Source organism: Lepisosteus platostomus, unplaced genomic scaffold, assembly GCF_059453375.1.
Source record: "Lepisosteus platostomus isolate fLepPlt1 unplaced genomic scaffold, fLepPlt1.hap1 Scaffold_84_H1, whole genome shotgun sequence".
Taxonomy (NCBI): domain Eukaryota; kingdom Metazoa; phylum Chordata; class Actinopteri; order Semionotiformes; family Lepisosteidae; genus Lepisosteus; species Lepisosteus platostomus.
Genome location: NW_028291696.1, coordinates 262393 through 277441, shown reverse-complemented (window position 1 = coordinate 277441; position 15049 = coordinate 262393). Strand labels below are relative to the sequence as shown.

At 47.3% G+C, this 15049-nt stretch overlaps 4 non-coding genes and 1 pseudogene across 4 annotated transcripts; 4 read left to right on the top strand and 1 right to left on the bottom strand.

Moving 5' to 3' along the window:
- The first annotated feature begins 300 nt into the window (after positions 1-300).
- LOC148631073 (U4 spliceosomal RNA) lies at positions 301-380 on the top strand (annotated as a pseudogene).
- A 6320-nt stretch (positions 381-6700) lies between these two features.
- trnas-aga (transfer RNA serine (anticodon AGA)) lies at positions 6701-6782 on the top strand. Its single transcript has one exon. It is a non-coding gene; the product is annotated as a tRNA-Ser (tRNA).
- A 214-nt stretch (positions 6783-6996) lies between these two features.
- On the top strand, positions 6997-7067 carry trnag-gcc (transfer RNA glycine (anticodon GCC)). The gene has a single exon. It is a non-coding gene; the product is annotated as a tRNA-Gly (tRNA).
- A 557-nt stretch (positions 7068-7624) lies between these two features.
- trnai-aau (transfer RNA isoleucine (anticodon AAU)) lies at positions 7625-7698 on the top strand. The gene has a single exon. It is a non-coding gene; the product is annotated as a tRNA-Ile (tRNA).
- Positions 7699-7909: 211 nt separating this feature from the next.
- On the bottom strand, positions 7910-8028 carry LOC148631069 (5S ribosomal RNA). Its single transcript, XR_015934921.1, has one exon. It is a non-coding gene; the product is annotated as a 5S ribosomal RNA (ribosomal RNA).
- Positions 8029-15049: the final 7021 nt, after the last annotated feature.

Sequence of the window (15049 nt, the reverse complement as noted above, 5' to 3'; positions counted from 1 at the left end):
AAGATTTCCAAGTAAAGGAGCATGAATGAGTTCCATACAATTTTTGTGCTTCCCTGCCTTCGGGTGGGGCGCAGCTGGGCTGGTCAAAGAGAGAAAACAAAACCGCTCACAATCGCTCTTATTACGGCGACTGTGGCCATCTGCTCTGCGAGTCCTCGGTCTCCGCCTGTCTGATTGGCGCTCTTTCCTCTGGGAGGCGGGAAGTGTCCGGCCGCAAATATGAAGCGTTACAGCAACGACATGCCATGAGACGATTGATAACGATTTCCATAGGATCCCCGCGGTTGCCTGGCAACCGTCAGCTTTGTGCAGTGGCAGTATCGTAGCCTGTGAGGTTTAGCCGAGGCACGATTATTGCTAGTTGAAAACTTTTCTCGTCAGAGCGTGACATAGTCTTGCAGGCATCGTGCTGTCTAACTGCAATACTATACCGCTGGAGGAAACAGCCCGGGTTCAATGAGCCTTGGAATGTGACTAGGAAAGTGAAGCCTTTTGAAAGAGGTAATGTCGACGCTTTTTTAACAGAGCACCAAAAAAACGTCTTTTTTGAAGGACTGGGCAGTGAGCATTGTTGGTTCAGTGGTAGAATTCTCGCTTCCCATGCGGGAAGCTCTGGTTCGATTCCCAGCCAAAGCAGTGGCTTTTGCAGCGAGTGGCTCCATCACTTGCATCCCCTTGCAACTCGCAACTGAAAACCCACTGAAGCAAAACAGGTGTTAGCCAGGTCAGTACCCGGATGAGGGTGAGCTACAGGGAAAAACAAAGTTTCCAGCTGGAAGCGGTGTTAATGGTGCCGGTGGGGGGGCGCTCACCCTGAGGTCTGTGCGGGTCCCAATCCCCCAGCATAGTGACGGAGACGCTGTGTTGTAAAAGGGCGCTGTCTCTTGGATGAGATGTAAAACCGAGGTCACAGCGCTCTGTGGTCATTAAAAATGACCACCAAAACCTTTGACAAAAGCTCTTGGTAATTGATGGTCTTCAATAATGCTTCTCCTTTAGGTACATTTTAAATCAGCTGAAAAATGCTGTGAAATGGGGGGTCACTTCACGCCAGTGTAGGATTTGGGTTACAAGAACTATAAAACTGCACGAGAAAGCCCGTACACTGAATTACACGGCTTTCAATTCAAAGGAGGGCAAAAGAAATTCCCTGAGTTCGATTTTTTGCAGCACAGAGAGGATTGCTGTCGTGAGGCTGGTTAGCTCAGTTGGTTAGAGCTAATAACACCAAGGTTGTGGGTTCGAGTCCTGTACGGGCCAGGTCCTTTTCTCCTCTCTTACAAAAGCTGTTAGGTTCCTTTCCGTGGTGAGATGGGTTGTCATGCAATGCTGCTACATAGTGCCGACAGACAATTAAATGACAAAAATGAAGAGAGTTAAAGCAGCTGGAAAGGTTTTCTTACAACTTTTGAGCTGACACAGTTTTGGAAAATGTTTTCTTCACGCTGCACTGTACCACATAGGCAGCCAAGAGTCTCCAAAACAAAACAGAATTGACAGTCATATAATGTCCATTAACCCCGGTTTTAAACACAGCATCATGTCTGCCATCATAAGAATATGAGTCCAAAATTTTAGAATATAGTCAGAATGTCTTCTAACCTTACCTGTGGTGTCTTTAATCCCTATTGCTCAATGCATGGTGTACGTACTGCATACATGTGTCTTGAGAATGAGGAATGGGCCCCTAAGACATTTACCTGTTTCACAAATGATCGTATTTTACTAGAGATTCTGTTTGGGATTCAGATGTGCATTCGGACAGCAATTCCTTTCAAGAAATGATACGTTCTGGATGAGGTCAAAGGTGCTGGAACACTGTATTTAGGATGTGTTTGCAGTGATTGTGTCTCCTGCTTCAACGCAGTGATATATAGATGTGCTCCTGTAATTTATTGGTACATGCCCAGGGCAGTAAGTAGTCTGAGGATTTATTTCCAGACGGCATAGAGCAGTGAAACAGTGAAGTAGTGCAGCACACTGGATCATTATATTATTAGAATCTATTCTACCTAAATTATTACATTATACACAACTTGAGCTCTCAGCACCGTACTGAGCCCAGGTGTTTTTCTAAAGCTGTCAGGTGCAGTTCATTTACATGAAGGAAATCTCTTACTGGGTACGATTACAATGCAGTAAGTAGCACAGGCTACTTAGGGAGTAGGCTGATGTGTTTAAAAACAACCAGCGCCAGGCAGGAGTCAAACCTCCAAACTCCTAATCCATAGTCAGACACATTATCCATTGCACCACTGGCCCTGGTGTAACACTGCAGGACTGTAACCCAGTGAGCTTAGCACTGCAACTAGTAAAATATTACCCCCGGTCCATTCTTTTCCAAAAGTGAGAAACACCTGTTTTCTACATTTTGTCTGTTTTAAAACCATATCTCTTTAAACCAAACCAAGAGTTTGTCTTTTGCACTGATATTCTGATTCATTTCGATTTCAAAGAAAAAAAAAACATTACCTTCCAAAGCATCATAAAATTGTCCCTTCCTCCAGACTCTACTTCTCTCTTGTAGTAGTACAGCAGACCTTTCCAGGTGAGCAGATCACAGAGTCCGAAATGAGCTTCCTCCATCAAGCAAAGTACCTGAACATGACTCTGTCATCATAAAAGCGCCCCTGTAATAAATAAATTAAATCCGAAATCAAGAGGGCAGTTGCCTACTGAAGTTCAAGAAGTCATAAATTTTAACCTAGCAACACATTAAAGGCTGCATCTATACAAGTACGATTCTAGAAATGCTCACCAGATTACGTTTTAAGAAAGAACTGCGCCTCCGGTTCCGCCGAGATCTTAACTCGGATGGCAGGATTCAGAGTCTGGAGTGTGGAATGATGGCGCATGGAGGGTCCACATACTGTGGATCCCTCAGTGATCTTCCGCGTGTTCAAACCGCCAGCGTGTGACTCCCCTGTCCCCCTGACCTCATTGCTCTGCTCTCGCCTCTCTGCAGCTGAGCCCGACTCATGGTAAAGTGGAAAAAAATATGCCCTCAACGTGAGATTTACTCTGGAGTGAGGATAGTTGTTACCTTCTTATCGTTAAAACGGATGTATGTGATGTGGCGACTAGTTTCTTCTCCATTAGCAGGCTTAAGGTTAAAGAAAAAAACATTGCTGACTTCTTTTTTTTTTGCCAGCCGTGAGCGCTGATTAGCGAGGTTTGTATTTCATGTTTTGCAAGTTGCATCCATTTTAAGAAAAACAAGTCGTTCAAGACAGGAAATGAATACTTGCATTTAATTAAGTCTAGACGTATGCGGTTGTCCATACTGACCAGTTCTGTTCGAGAACACAGAACAAAAAAAGGCACCGCTGGGATTCGGACCCAGGATTTTCTGTTTACTAGACAGGCGCTTTAACCAACTAAGCCACGGCACCCCAGGAGTGCTGTCCTTTTGCAGCCACTTGGACACACCACTCAGACACATCTGCATTCGGTGTGTGCTCCGCCTGCTCGCTGAGCAAGTTGCCACCTTTACATACAATAGCAACATCGACACCAAGAGAAAGGATGACAAATGGCTTTTATCTGGAACTTTTCATGTCCAAGGAGCTCAATGTGCTTTCTGTGTACAACAGGGCCACTGAACTCCACACTGGCCACTGAACCACAGCAGTGGCTTGCTGGCTTGACATCTCCCAAGGAAAATGTTGAAATCGCATGTGGAACAGGAAAATGACCCTCGAGTATGAGGGAAAAAAAAGAAAAAGATCAACTGGAGTGCGCCAACCCATGTCAGGACAGCCCAGTTTCGTTGATGAGTTGGCCGAGTGGTTAAGGCGATGGACTGCTAATCCGTTGTGCTCCACACACATGGGGTTGAATCCCATCCTTGTCGCTCTCCATGTCTGACACGTGTGCCTGTGCGCCTTTGGCCCTCCTGTTGTTTGCTCCGGTACTAGAGCCGTACATTTCCTAGCGGTGGCTGAACATGGTATAGTAGGCTAATGTCAGTATCGAGCAGTGACAGTAACAGTATTTACGTGCCGCTGCTCCCAAGTGGCTCTGGTTTGAGACTGTGTTTTCACTTACTTGCAACGCAAACGGAGAAAGCGATTTTTGACAGTCTCTCGAGAGACTGCGCTAGGTGTTTAGGGATAGACTTTGTCAGTTCCCCCTGGGATGATGGCCTCTCAATTAGTTTGTGATTCCTCTAGACGTTTATACACTAGAAGCCTGCTTCATGGCTTAAATCCAAGCTAAGGAAACGAGTTAGAGGTCTGATGCAGAACTGCGAATTCAATGAACGGGAACACTACAGTACATTGCACTGTGTGTGTTAGGAAAGCTGCCCCCTTCTGTCCCTTGTCGACCGAACAGAGGACTGTAAAGGATACCGCCAAGAAACTTTAGGATGCTGGTTGGAATCCAGCTCCAAAGAAGCCCCTTTGGGTGTTATGTCATCAAAAAGTAAGAACAGCGAATCTCCCTTTAATCAAAAGCGCAACAGAACTGTTTTCCGTGGAGGAGGTTTCAGACCCGTAGACCTGTTTTATTCGTAGGGCAGGGCGCATTCCCAAACGCGAATCTCATGTTTTAGAAATGCTTTGGGCGGCGTGAAGTGAAAATAAGAAATGGGCTCCAGATGCACATGGAAGCAATCAAGTGTTTCATCCGAGCTGTTTCAAAGACTGCTCAAGAGCTTTCCTTTCACAGAGGCGCAACGATTAATGATGGGGGTGCACCCTTCAATGCGCCTTATGACTCTAGGGCGTGATTGAGACGTACGTAGCGTGTGCTCATTTCCCTCTATTCCCCGTGTTGCAGTGGTAGGATGACGTAAATTCCTGCTTCGACACGTAACGGCATTATAATCAAGTGTAGGAGCTGAGGGCTTTAGTTTTGTTTCGTTTTCCATGGCGTTCGTAAGCGCGCAAATCAAAGGCAATTCCTGCGTCTAACAGGAATGTAAATGCTTTGGAAAGTGCAGTGTGATGCAGCTTGTAAAATCCTTGTCCACATTTGTGGTTTGTTGATGTTTTTTCTGTCTGCCAAAGTTGCATTTTGACATCCGGACGGGGAGACTTTATCATTTGAACGTGAAGCCAGCCTTAAACCCTCTGAGGCGTGTCTGTCTGCCGGCATGTATCTTGCGAAAGGTATTTTGTTTTTAACGGAGAGCGACTTTAAAAAAGTTTCCGCAGCCACCTCGCACTCCGTGTTAGATTATAGGAGGAATGCGGTGGCGGTGAGCTCGCTGTAGTCGTGGTCGAGTAGTTAAGGCGATGGACTTGAAATCCTATGGGGACTCCCCGCTCAGGTTCGAATCCTGCCGACTACGGCGTCTGCCACATGTCGCCTTGTGCCTGTGCGGCAAAGGCGAAGTGCTGCTTCTCCTTTCCTGGTACTATAAAAATGCTACATCGCTTGGTCCTGCTTCCATGGAAAGCAGTTCTTCAGGTAATTCTACTCTCTTACCAAAGCTGTTAGGTGCCTTTCCGTGATGAGATGGGTTGTCATGCAACGCTGCCACATAGTGCCGACAGACAAGAGTGTTGCGGGAGAAGAGAAAAGTGTTTGAAGTTTTAAGAGTGTCTTAGGTGGAGCCAAAATCAAGTGTCACAAATGCAAGTGGTTGGATTTCCAATGTTTAATATGGTAAAAATAAGCGGAAGTTATCTGCCGGTCCGGCACAGTCTGCCATGCTTTTGTCATATACTGTAAAGTGGTGTCGAACTGGGTGTCGAACTGGAGCCTCACCATTTGCATATGTGAGGCTCCAGTTATACATCGAGTGTCACATTAAATGACAATAATGAAGAGAGTTAAAGCAGCTGGAGAGGTTTTCTTACAACTTTTGAGCTGACACAGTTTTGGAAAATGTTTCCTTCACGCTGGCTGCACTGAACAACACAGGCAGCCAAGAGTCTCCAAAACAAAACAGAATGGACAGTTAGGAGAAAATTCCCACTCGTCCTGAAGTTCCCAAAATCCAGCACTGAGCGTAAACAAAGTGTCTAAGTAGCGTGGGAATGCTAACCCTAAACCTAGCTGGAGTTTGAGCAATCCAGCACTGAGCGTAAAAAGATGAGTCAAAGTAACGTCTAATCGGATTAGTTTCCTTAGAGCTGGTTCAGAGTTTGCTCAAGAGTTTACCTTTCACAGATGCGCAAAGAAGAATGTTGGGGGTGCACGCTTCAAGGTGCCTTACAGCTGTAGGGAGTGATTCGAGACGATTCGTGGCGTGTGCTCGTTCCCATATACCGTACGCCCCGGGCTGCAGTGCTAGGATGACATACAATACCGCTTGGGCACGTAATGGCCTTATATGCAAGTGTGGGACGTGAGGGTTTTCGTTTGTTCGTTTTGTTTTGCTCTGCTTTGCTTTGTTTTGCTTTCCATCGCGTTGGTAAGAGCGTAAATAAAAAGGCGATTCCTGCGTCTACCACTAATGTAAGAGCTATTTCAAGTGCGACGTGGTGCGGCTTTTCAAATGCTTGTGGGCATTTCTCTGTTGTTGATTCTTTTTTTGTGTGTAACAAAGTGGCATTTTCATGTCCGGACGGGGAGACTTTATCATTCCGACATGAAGCCACCCTTAAGTCCTCTGAGGCGTGTCTGTCTGCAAGGCTTGTATTTTGGAAATGTTTTTTTGAAACGGAGAACGACTTTGAAATAGGCTTCCGCCGGCGCCTCTTGATCCAGGTAAGATTGTAGCAAGAACGCAGGGGCGGTGAGGCTTGGTGTAGTCGTGGCCGAGTGGTTAAGGCGATGGACTAGAAATCCATTGGGGTCTCCCCGCGCAGGTTCGAATCCTGCCGACTACGTTGTCCGCCTCCAGTCGGTGTGTTTCGGCGCAAGCAAAGAAGCGCGCCTCTTTGCTGTTCCTGGTGGTTTTAAAACGCCCAATCGCTTGTACCCGCTGCCTTGGAAATAAGTTCTTCAGCGTCCGTGAATGGCATTTTGCAGCTGGAAGCGGATGTCGACGCGGTTTGCACAGAGCACCAAAAAAGCGTCTTTTTTTGAAGGCCCAGGCACTGAGCATTGGTGGTTCAGTGGTAGAATTCTCGCCTGCCACGCGGGAGGCTCGGGTTCGATTCCCGGCCAATGCAGTGGCTTTTGCAGCAAGCGGCTCCATCACTTGCATCCCCTTGCAACTCGCAACTGAAAACCCACTGAAGCTAAGCAGGTGTGAGCCAGGTCAGTACCCGGATGAGGGTGAGCTACAGGGAAAAACAAAGCTTCCAGCTGGAAGCGGTGTTAATGGTGCCGGCGGGGGGGCGCTCACCCTGAGGTCTGTGCGGGTCCCAATGCCCCAGTATAGTGACGGAGATGCTGTGTTGTAAAAGGGCGCTGACTTTTGGATGAGATGTAAAACCGAGGTCACAGCGCTCTGTGGTCATTCAAAATGACCACCAAAACCTTTGACAAAAGCTCTTGGTAATTGATGGTCTTCAATAATGCTTCTCCTTTAGGTACATTTTAAATCAGCTGAAAAATGCTGTGAAATGGGGGGGCACTTCAGGCCAATGCAGGATTTGGGTTACAAGAACCATGAAACTGCACGAGAAAGCCCGTACACTGAATTACACGGCTTTCTATTCAAAGGAGGGCAAAAGAAATTCCCTGAGTTTGATTTTTTGCAGCACAGAGAGGAGTATTGTCGTGAGGCCGGTTAGCTCAGTTGGTTAGAGCGTGGTGCTAATAACGCCAAGGTCACGGGTTCAAGCCCCGTACGGGCCAGAAGATTATCAACTCATCTTCATTTGCAGATTTAGAGGCAGCTTCGATATTCGTTTTACAGACTGGTTTTTTTTTTTTAATATGGGTCACACACATGCCACAGCAACAAAACATCTCTAGAGATGAGGCTATAGATCACCTTTCCATCCTGCAGGTTTTCCTCCCAAAGCCTACGGCACCAACGGCGACCCCTGCTGGCCGGGAGAGCAAAAGCTTACAGCACCTGGTATTCCCAGGCGGACTCCCATCCAAGTACTAACCAGGCCCGACCCTGCTTAGCTTCCGAGATCAGACGAGATCAGGCTTGTTCAGGGTGGTGTGGCCGTAAGCGAAAGCCCCGGCGCCTGACTCGCTACTTGAAGCTGTGTGTGGCGGGGGCTCCGTGCCCCCCGAGCGGGACTGAAGGATCGTTCGTGTGCAACTCTTTGGAAAGGAGCTGCTTTCCAAATCGCATTGCGTGCCTGGATGTTGGCGAATGCGCTCCCTTGTGTTGGCTCGTCCCGCACTGGAGGAGGACAAACAATCTGCACGGAGGAGCACCAGGCAAGTCTTCACCAGACAAAAACCTCCAGTGCACAGCACTCTGGAAACATTTCGGGGCTTTCGCGTGTTTATTTCAGCACGTAAAGCGCACCGGTCCAACACGTCGGCCGGGCGCGCGGCGCCTCCGCCCTCTTGTGGCCTTGCGCCGTCAGAGCAAGAGGCTCCTTCTCGCTGCCCTTCCGCTGTGTTGCAGGGCCCCGAGAGGGAACCCGGAGCGCGCACTTTGTGGGGGGCGGGGGACCGCGTTCGCGCTCTTCCCCCGGTCTCTTGCGCGAGTACTAAATCTCACGGACAGGGGGGCCTCGTCATTGATTGTTACAGGTGAGACGGGGATTAGGAGGAGACCCCGACTGATGGGTAAAGGGGAGCACTAACACCAGAGGGACACCCCCGGCGTCTCTTTTTGAGAGACACCCTGGGGTTTCCTAATGACCAAGGAGGGTCGGGACCTCGGTTTGACGCCTCCCCCGAAGGACGGCGCCTGTTTGTGCAGCAGAGTGTCGCCATCAGGAGGCTGGGGCGTAAGAGAGCCACACAGCCCGCAGGGTGAACGCTCCCTACTGGTCCCAGTCACACCTCTTGCAGGAGCAGCAGCAACCGGAGCTTTTCCGGGGTGGAATCTCCCATCCGGGTGCCGGCCAGGCTCACACCTGCTGGGCTGCCCCGGGGGTGAGCCCAGTCGAGAGTCGCAGGGCCAGATCTAGTCACCGGGGAGAAACGATACAAGTGAAGGATTGCTCGGCTCTTGGCACTTGAAAAGACCGACAAATGTCTCGTTCCCGCCGGAGCTGAATGTACCCGCATGTGTGGTGTCGTCTTCTTCCCCCGCCCCGCTGTGTTTGCTGTATTGTCTCTGAAGCCGCCCCCCCCGAGACGAGACGGGCTGTTCCTGTGCCCCAATTAACACTTTACAGGTGCCATTCCCCGGCATTGTGGCCATTGTCGGTGCTCACACGCGATAAGATAAGGCGGAGGAGAGCAGGGCATGCCCAGCGGCAGACATTCAAGGAGGGGGCAGTGCGAGGTGAGGTGAGGTGCGACACGCCGGAGCCCCGACGCAGCTAATGCGGAGCACTTGTTGGACTGGCATCGAAAGGACGTGTGCGCACGGAGCGAGCCTTCCCTGCGGCTCGCTCCGTACCCTAAAGGTACCAAAAGTCCACTAGTATAAGCATTAAGTCACTGTCACTGTCACCCCTGTTACAATGTGATTGCTACATATCTTCATTTCTTTGGTTTTTATCCAGTGTGTTGAAGTATTTCACAACACTACCTGTAGCCCGTCTGGAAATAAATCCTCATTCTGATTATTGACCTGGGCATGTACCAATAAATCACTGAGCATATATATATATCACTGTGTTGAAGCTAGAGACCTTTATGTAATATTATGATGCTAAAATGTCATTTTCACATATATTAATGTAATAAATGATTGCTTATGCTTTATAAACAAATCTAATAAAAATAAAAGCTTACGTTTTGTATTTATCTTGTACCATAGAACATGATTTTCTTTGTATTTCAAGCCCATAAAGTGTCCAAATGACACACTACATGATATAAGGAAGATTATCACATGCATATCGGTATTATCTTTCTTATGAAAATGCATTCCTTTCATTACCTTTTACTTTTTAAAATGAACTCAAATTGTGTATAATGTAATAATTTAAGTAGAATAGATTCTAATAATATAATGAACCAGTGTGTTGCACTACTTCACTGCTTCACTGCTCTATGCCGTCTGGAAATAAATCCTCAGACTGCTTACTGCCCTGGGCTTGTACCAATAAATTACAGGAGCACATCTATATATCACTGCGTTGAAGCAGGAGACACACAATCACTGCAAACACATCCTAAATACAGTGTTCCAGCACCTTTGACCCCATCCAGAACGTATCATTTCTTGAAAGGGATTGCTGTCCGAATGCACATCTGAATCCCAAACAGAATCTCTAGTAAAATACGATCATTTGTGAAACAGGTAAATGACCGTCTCAGGGGCCCATTCCTCATTCTCAAGACACATCTATGCAGTACGTACACCATGCATTGAGCAATAGGGATTAAAGACACCACAGGTAAGGTTAGAAGTCATTCTGACTATATTCTAAAATACTGGACTCATATTCTTATGATGGCAGTCACTTATGATAGTGACAGAGACGCTGTGTTGCAAAAGGGCGCTGTCTTTAGGATGAAATGTAAAACAGAGGTCACAGCGAGCTGAAAAACACGTTTTGAAAAGTGTGCTTTTCCTGCCCCAGAAGTTAAATGGGGGTGACCAAAGTTGCCCAAACGTGTTTATTTCTGCTGAAAAACCCGTTTTGACAACTTCTGCACAGTGGGGTTAAGGGCTGACTCAGTGGGCTCTAATGAGCCAGGCAGTTACATTGGGATTCCAAGGTTTGAAAAAACACGTTTATTTCGAGCTGAAAAACAAGTTTTGAAAAGTGTGCTTTTCCTGCCCCAGAAGTTAATTGGGGGTGCCCAAACAAGTTTATTTCTCTGTCACTATACTGGGGCATTGGGACCCGCACAGACCTCAGGGTGAATGCCCCCCCGCCGGCACCATTAACACCGCTTCCAGCTGGAAGCTTTGTTTTTCCCTGTAGCTCACCCTTATCCGGGTACTGACCTGGCTCACACCTGCTTAGCTTCAGTGGGTTTTCAGTTGCGAGTTCCAAGGGGATGCAAGTGATGGAGCCGCTCGCTGCAAAAGCCGCTGTATTGGCCGGGAATCGAACCCAATCCTCCCGCGTGGCAGGCGAGAATTCTACCACTGAACCACCAATGCTCAGTGCCTGGGCCTTCAAAAAAGACGCTTTTTTGGTGCTCTGTGCAAAACGCGTCGACATCTGCAAAATGCCATTCGCGGACACTGAAGAACTTATTTCCAAGGCAGCGGGTACAAGCGATTGGGCGTTTTAAAACCACCAGGAACAGCAAAGAGGCGCGCTTCTTTGCTTCTGCCGAAACACACCGACTGAAGGCGGACAACGTAGTCGGCAGGATTGGAACCTGTGCTGGGAGACCCCAATGGATTTCTGGTCCATCGCCTTAACCACTCAGCCACGACTACAGCAAGCCCCACCGCCGCTGCGTTCTTGCTACAATCTTACCTGGATCGCGAGGCGCCGGCGGAAGCCTATTTCAAAGTCGTTCTCCCTTTCAAAAAAACATTTCCAAAATACAAGCCTTGCAGACAGACACGCCTCAGAGGACTTAAGGGTGGCTTCATGTCGGAATGATAAAGTCTCCCCGTCCGGACATGAAAATGCCACTTTGTTACACACAAAAAAAGAATCAACAACAGAGAAATGCCCACAAGCATTTGAAAAGCCGCACCACGTCGCACTTGAAATAGCTCTTACATTAGTGGTAGACGCAGGAATCGCCTTTTTATTTACGCTCTTACCAACGCGATGGAAAGCAAAACAAAGCAAAGCAGAGCAAAACAAAACGAACAAACGAAAACCCTCACGTCCCGCACTTGCATATAACGCCGTTACGAGCCCAAGCGGTATTGTACGTCATCCTAGCACTGCACCCCGGGGCGTACGGTATATGGGAACGAGCACACGCCACGAATCGTCTCGAATCACTCCCTACAGCTGTAAGGCACCTTGAAGCGTGCACCCCCAACATTCTTCTTTGCGCATCTGTGAAAGGTAAACTCTTGAGCAAACTCAGAACCAGCTCTAAGGAAACTAATCCGATTAGACGTTACTTTGACTCATCTTTTTACGCTCAGTGCTGGATTGCTCAAACTCCAGCTAGGGTTAGGGTTAGCATTCCCACGCTACTTAGACACTTTGTTTACGCTCAGTGCTGGATTTTGGGAACTTCAGGACGAGTGGGAATTTTCTCCTATCTGTCAATTCTGTATTGTTTTGGAGACTCTTGGCTGCCTATGTTGTACAGTGCAGCGTGAAGGAAACATTTTCCAAAACTGTCAGCTCAAAAGTTGTAAGAAAACCTCTCCAGCTGCTTTAACTCTTCATTTTCGTCATTTAATGTGACACTCGATGTATAACTGGAGCCTCACATATGCAAATGGTGAGGCTCCAGTTCGACACCCAGTTCGACACCACTTTACAGTATATGACTGTAGTGATTCATAGCCGGTTCAGGGACGCCAAATATGTAATCATAGTGGCTCTCTGAAGGCACCAGTTCTGTAGGGTTTGGGCATTTACTGAGACAATTATTAATTGTAGCAGTAAATCACAAAGTTGATTCTTTTGATGGCTTTAGAATCCAACCATGCGACATAACTCAAACAACGCGCTCACACAGGTACTAATACACGAGGATACATTTATTAATACATAGAATATGCCTTAAACTAACAGATCTTATCGAGAGGGTTATCAGAATACAAAAGATATATATATTCAATCAGTTACGAAGTGTTACATATATCAAGAGGACATACGTTCAGTATATCATTCATTAAGACCGTTTCATAAATGAACTTGGTTATAACTTCTACATTAGATACTCGAAACAAGTACATAACTCTTAGGAATTAAATTTATATCAACTGGTTGGGATAACAATTGAATTCTCGAGCTGTAATGCATTGAAGTTGAATACTCATCCAATCTCTGGGGATTCAGATCTCCTGCGGGCACAAAGAAACAGTTGCAGGCTGTTGCTGTCCAATCCGCGCTCTCTGGCTCGGTGCCAGGCTGTGCTGTGCGGCTTGCGACGGTGCGCTGCTGATGCTCACTGACCGGCTAGTTAGTGTTGGCTTTAACTAGCAAAGTTTGTGCACAGGAGAAAAGATGACTGTGGGTCCCAGCAAGTCAGGAAGAGGACCAGTTCGTTTATGATGAAGAGCTAGTTCTGAATAGTGATTCAGCTGTCCACAGTTCCGACCTGTTCACGAGGCCTGCTGCTGGTTACTCTCTGGCAACCTCCACTCTAGACTCTTAGAACAAAGGAAAGTTCTGGCACTCGGACACACTGGCCGTTCCGTGGTTGTCCGGGCTGAGTCTCAGGATGGTCAGGAGGCGCGCTGCGAGAATGTCCTGCCCTTGGGAGCCTTCTTCTCCTGGGCCGTCCTGCCCTGGAATTCTCACAGAATCTTGTTGAATCTGAATCTGAATCTGAATCTTGTCTGAATCTCCCTTTCTGAATCTCCCAGGCTCTCTGTGTTGCCTGTTTTTACCTGGAGGAACTTCAGCTCATTGATTGGTTGAAAGTTCCATGGGCATCAGAGTCCCACGTGGGTTACTCGGCCCTACCAGTCCCTGATTGGTTGATCAAGGTGAGATATGAGTCACTTAGTCCTGACACTTAGGAATGCAATCCAGATGTCCAACTCGCACTCCCTAGACAGATAGGCACCAATGGATGACCATTGATCATGATAGCCAGGCTTAGCTAAGTGCATCCCCCTTTGGGAGCTGTCCTTGGACCTTAAATCACCTTGCATGAATGGTTTCTCTGTGGCTGCACCACAGAGATGAACAGAGAAATGAGGCCTAATTTGGGAAAGCTCAGAAACACTTAATTCTGCCTTATTATTAAGCCTCGCCGCTACATATCCCCCCTTTTTGAAGGCCACGAGGTCCCGAGGCATTGTTGCCTTCAAAACAAAACAGAGTTAAGTGATGTCCCTTGCCATTAGAACATTAACCTTAAATGTCCACATTACTCCTCGAGAATTCATACCGGAACCAGCATTGGATACAAACAGGATGAATAACATCTGGAGTATGTATAAACACGGTAGGAGACACTATCTCAGTCTAGGAATTACACATCAGGAAGTTCACTGTCAATATCTGATACCTCTGTGGTAGATATTTGGGGAGAAGTCACTTCCTTTCTTTTGACATGCTACCTTTGACTCATTCATGCTACCCAGAGTACATCTTGATGTGAGACTACATCATTCAGAGTACACTGTCAGTCATGATCCAGCTACCTGGCAGTAGTGTTACAATAACACCAGTTCCTGTTCCCAGCCCCCCGATAAACCACAACACCTGTGTTGGGTATCTGCTAGGGTGATTTGGAGGTTTGTTCCATTAAAGCAAACTCAACTACCTGTACCTCTTCAGGGCTTACTGTTTCTTGGATTTCTATCCAATTCAATAGTGTGGCACCTGAAGGCATCCATGACCTCAAGTTTGGTCTTATGTTGTCTGGTTCCAGACCGTACAGAGTTAAGTTCATGCTGTACTATGGCCTCCTCGGGAACTTACAGGAAAATTATTGGTTAGATAGCTGCATTGTGGTAGCTGTATCATGCCCGTCACAAGTCATAGTGTCAGTTAAATGTGGTGTGCTGACCAGCCATTTACTTCCCACCTGCTCTTCATGGGGTTCATTAACCTCCCTCTGCTCGTTAGTAGCTTTACACCCTTCATTGGTGAATCGTTTAGACACAGCCAATGGATAGCTTTGGTAGCCATACCCATCTCAAGATTTGGAACCAAATTCAATCTTGGATTGCCTTCTGGGTGAGCTATGAACGATGAGGTTAAAGTCACATGCTCCTCTACTGAGAAGAGTGGAATCAAGTGGGTTGGGATTTGTGCCATGGTTAGACTGGCTACAGTGGCACTAAACTCCCTTAACAGGTCTTGTGTCAACATTCTGGCCTGTTGCACACAAGCATAAACCCACTGTATAACACCAACAATCATGTCCACTGTTTGGGGAATAAGGTTTAACCCTGTTGCATAGGAAGTTGCCTGTAGGGTTTTCCCTAAGCTTTCCAACTTTTGCTGCTGTCGATACAGTCTGTCACTACCCTCTGGCCTCTCTGACACCTGCCTTCTTGGGG